The sequence below is a fragment of the Mustela nivalis genome (genome assembly GCF_964662115.1).
Source record: "Mustela nivalis genome assembly, chromosome: 5".
Taxonomy (NCBI): domain Eukaryota; kingdom Metazoa; phylum Chordata; class Mammalia; order Carnivora; family Mustelidae; genus Mustela; species Mustela nivalis.
Window position 1 is genome coordinate 95,614,592 of NC_139024.1, and position 5,021 is coordinate 95,619,612.

The following is a 5,021-nucleotide window of genomic DNA, read 5'->3' on the forward strand; positions in this document are numbered from 1 at the left end:
AATTAAGGTAAAATGAGGTTCTATGAGTGGGCCCTAATTCAATATGATTGGTGTCCTTATAAGCAGGGAAAATTAGGACCCAGACAGACATGTAAGCACTCCTAAAGAAGGGTGGCCATGTACAAGCCACGCCAAAGAGAGAGGCCCTCAGAAAACACGAATCCTGCTGACACCCTGATCTTGGACTTACAGCCTTCATAATATGAAAAAGCAAACGTCTTTTGTTTAAGTCACCCAGTCTGTTGTATTCTACATGGCAGCTTTAGCAAACTAACATAGCACAAACAGAGGGCATAGGTAAGCTGTTTGAGTACAGAGTCCTGACCCACATGTTGCCCACCACTGTTTAATAATGTCCTCCTTTAACTCACATCTGTGTCTGTATGGAGTAGCCTGTATGACATTTCATAGAAAGGGGAAAAGCTGGAAATATTTTGTTGTTAGAAAGACTCCCACCTCCCTTCTATGAGATACCTCATTGTCATTCATGTAATATGTGTCTCTTTGACAGTCATGTAAAATGTCTGACTCATATTTAGCTACAGGGAAGCAATAGAATATGGATTAGGGTATACTCTTTGTGAATAAGACCCAGGAATAGGTTCATGTCTAGACCCTATCACTTACCACTAGAGTTTCCATTTCTTCATTTGTAGAACTGAGTTAATAAGAGTAATTATACTTTCAAGTGATCATAAGAATGAAATGAGATAGTACATATAAATTGTTTCCCACAGTACTTGATTCTAGGACTTGACACTTAATGATCATATTATCAATTTATAAATATATACAAATCATCATATTATCATTCTACATATGTACTAGACACACGCACACGTGCACATGCACACACACACACACACACACACACATTTCACCTGCTATAAATCCCAGTAAAGAACTTACCATCTTGTGACATAAAATTTATCTGGTAAAATAACAAAATTAAGCCTCTTATTTTAGCCTGTCAAGATCTTTTTGACTCTACATTCTAATACTTAACAAGCTCACAATTTCTCCCAACTTCATGTCAAACCCAAATTTGATAAATGTGTCATCTTAATCCTTAAGAGAATAAATGATTATTTAGTAAGCAGGCCTATGGTCATTTCTTTTTCCACCTATTGCATTTTCCAATTATAAACTGTTCAATGTTATTAGCAAAAATAACTGTTATGTTTTTATTCCATAAAGTCATTTTCAAATTTATATTATTTCTTCTATCATTTTCTACTTTTTCTCTTCTCTAACATTCAGAGATTTCTGTATTCTTATAGACCAAGTTCCAAAGTAAGATGGAGGAATATTTTAGTGAACTGTGAACATTGTCTTTAGCCATGTTCATCATTATTCTGTCCAACTTTAGCTTTTAGTCTACCTTTTAAATGCCAGGTGGCAGAAATAGTCTATGAAAAGGAAAGATGCTGAAATTAATATTTTTTTCTCATGCTTAAAGTACCCAGGGAACTTTTCTAGTAACACATAGTTCTATGACCAAATCATTATAGAAAAATAAATAGTGACATGGGTCAAAAGAGTGTCAAGCAACTTGAAAGCTATCTAAACAGCTCCTTACACTTCAAGGATTTCTGTGCACTTGGTCCCAGTCCTGTAAATCTGCAAAATTACTTATGCTTCAGTCTATGAGGTCAGAGTTATGATTTCTCACACTGAAATGCCAAATAGCCAAGAAAAGCCTGTAGCATTTGCATCACAAAATGCCTCCAAAAAGAGCCGATGATTCACGGACAGACAAGAGAGAATAAATGTGACTTGCAATGATTAAATATTGAGATACTTTTGAATCACTATCTATAACATATTAAAGTTTCTGTTTGTTTTGTTTTGTTCTTTTCTTTTAAAGAAAGGCCACACACATAGCCTCATTTGGATGTGTCTGGAGTCTTGGAAGCTTGACTACCCTACGTTCTCCTACAAATGGACCTTGAGAGCTTGTTTGGAGGTTCTAGCAGGGGAGCGCAGCTACTCGTATACCCTTGACCGAAGAACGGTCCTCTCCTCTATCGGGGAAGGTCGTCCTCTTCGACCGAGCGCGCAGCTTTGGGAGGGACACACATGGAGCAGTGAGGGAGGAAGGGGACACCCAATTAGCCAGCCAGATGAGCCGAATCAAGCCTGGCAATCAGTGGAGTGACAGATGTCGCAGCCAGATAACCCTCTTATCCAGTGAAGTTTATTAAGACTAAAAGTTCTTAGGGGTCCAAGCAGGCAGGCAATAGTCACATTAATAGTCTCTAAAATCTTAATGAACCTACTTATTACCTTCCTTCTGCTTTTGATGAAGGATTTGGGTCACTGTTAAATTTGCTAGAAGCACCGAAGGAATTTATCAATTATAACACAAAAACCGAGGTGGAAATTTTCTCTTTTTTCTGTGGATTTTATGGTATCAATATCAGCTTTTCCTCCAGAGTTTAAGTATATTTGAAAAGATTATAATTTTGTTCCCTTTCATCAGAATTTTAACCAAAATTGGACCTACCACTTAAAAAATGCACTAAAGATTTCAAATATTTACTTATCAATCAGATTAAATGTATTCTATCTATATCATTCTGGTTTATAAATCCATGTATGTTACTTGATTGTTATGTTACTGTATGTATGTAATACATACAGTATTACAGTAGACATTATACATTACTATAATGTATGTTACTGTTTGTTAATCATAATTTTTTTAGACATAAGTTGGAAAAACCCAAATTAAGTCAACTCGGGAAAAGGAAATTTCTTGGCAGAAAGCTAGAATGGTTTAGAGAATCAAGGGGTGATATTGAAAATTAACTGGGGAGATCAGCCCTTGCACGCCACCATCCCCTCTCTTCCTTGGCACTGCCTGTGGAGGTGACAGTCATCTGTTACTGGGCATCATGGCTGCTCTCAGACCTTTGGTGAAGCCCAAGATCATTAAAAAGAGGACCAAGAAGTTCATCCAGCACCAGTCAGACAGATATGTCAAAATTAAGCGCAACTGGCAGAAGCTGAGAGGCATTGACAATAGGGTGTGCAGAAGACTCAAGGGCCAGATCTTAATGCCCAGCATTAGTTATGGGAGCAACAGGAAGACAAAACACATGTTTCCCTGTGGCTTCAGGAAGTTCCTAGTCCACAACGTCAAGGAGCTTGAAGTGCTGCTGATGTGCAACAAATCTTACTGTGCAGAGATTGCGCACAACGTCTCCTCCAAGAACTGCAAAGCTATTGTGGAAAGAGCAGCCCAGCTGGCAATCAGAGTCACCAATCCCAACGCCAGGCTGCACAGCGAAGAAAATGAATAGACAGCTTGTTGTGTATGTCATATTTGTGTTAATAAAACCATAAAACTACAAAAAAAAATTAACTGGGGAGAAAGGTCAGCTAATTCTTCCCAAGTAATAAAAATGGATGCAATTTCCTATCTGACAGTAAATAAACAACAAAATCATACCAGATTATATATACCAAAATCATATACCAAAATTATATATACCAAAAATCATACCAGATATATATAGAAAATAACAGTCTCCAAGGGAATGGATATCAGGCATGTGAGGATAACAATTTTTGAGACAGAAAACAGATGAGCTCAGCCCTTTGGTTGCCACAGTTTCTAGGCTTCAGTGCAGACAGAGGAAGTGAGGCAAGGAGGAAAATCACCATGTTGAGGGAACTGAGAGTCTGGAAAAACCCAAACTATTCAGGTGTATAGGACCAGTACTGGAGAGGAGAAATGTGCAAAGAGAGAGAGAACTCGAGACATTTGGAACATCTCTCTTCCGTATTCAGGAAGGTACTGATTGGTACATGTGTGTCAGAAAAGTTGGGGAAGAATCAACCAAGATGGTTAAACCAAACAGTGCCTGTCACTCACACATGGCCAAGAATACTGCCTTTGTTTATCTGATTAAATAAATGCTGTGTATGTCAATCTAGTTGTTGAAATAAAACTTCTCATGGATCATGGGGTATTGACTAGATTAACTCAGAAGAGTCCTGCTTCAATAGTGAGGAATGTTTAAGCCTGGACTTAAATGTTTCTCTAGTTTCACCTAACAACTCTCAAAAGCAAGACCCAAAAGAATCAGCCCATGTTCAAATAACTTAGGAAACCCCCAAACCAAACATAGAGAGAAATACAAAAATATCCACCCCCAATAAGGCAAAAAAAAAAAAAAAAAAAATCACAATGTCTGGCATCCAAACAAAGATGATAAGCTTAAAAAGAAGCAGGAAAATGGAACCCATAATGAAGGCAAAACTCAACTGATCAATCAAAGCTAAACTAGAACTGACACAGATATTAGAATTAGCAGATAAGACTATTAAAGCATTCATCATAACTGTATTCCATCTGTTCAAAAGTTAAATAGAAATCTATAAATTATATAAAAGATGTAAATTACTATAATACCTCTGATGGAAAAATACATTGGTTAGGATTGATGGCAAATTAGACAAAGTAGGAGAAAAGATTAGGGAAATTGAAAACACAGCAATATCAGTTATCCAAGATGAAACACAGAGGGGGAAAAAGGAGTAAAAAAAAAAAAAAGAGTATCAGTGAGTTGTAGGGCAACATTGAACAACCAAATAAACATGTAACTAGATTCCTTGAAGGAGGAGGAGGGAGGGCAAGAGAAAAAATAATTTTCAAATGTTTCACATCTGACAAGAATTACAAATCCACAAATCTAAGGGTTCAATAAACCCCACACACAAGAAATATGAAGAAGTTATTTCTACCTTTTGGCTATTGAGAACACCGTTGCTGTGAACATGTATATACATGTACTTAGTTGATACACTATTTTACATGAACACATGTTCATCAGGTGGAAACAGCCCAAATGTCCAACAGTGGATGAATAGATAAACCAATCCTGTATGTACATACAATGGAATATTATTCACCCATAAAAGGGAATGAAACATGAATATCCAAAATATTATGCTTAGTGGAAGAAGCCAGGCACAAGAGGAGAAATATTGTATTATTTCACTGATACGAAGTA

The 5,021-nt window shown here is 36.9% G+C and overlaps 1 pseudogene across 1 annotated transcript; it reads left to right on the plus strand.

The window, feature by feature from the left end:
* Nucleotides 1-2,897: 2,897 nt before the first annotated feature.
* LOC309864606 (large ribosomal subunit protein eL32 pseudogene) lies at nucleotides 2,898-3,305 on the plus strand (annotated as a pseudogene). Its single transcript has one exon. The product of its transcript is annotated as a large ribosomal subunit protein eL32 pseudogene (transcript).
* Nucleotides 3,306-5,021: the final 1,716 nt, after the last annotated feature.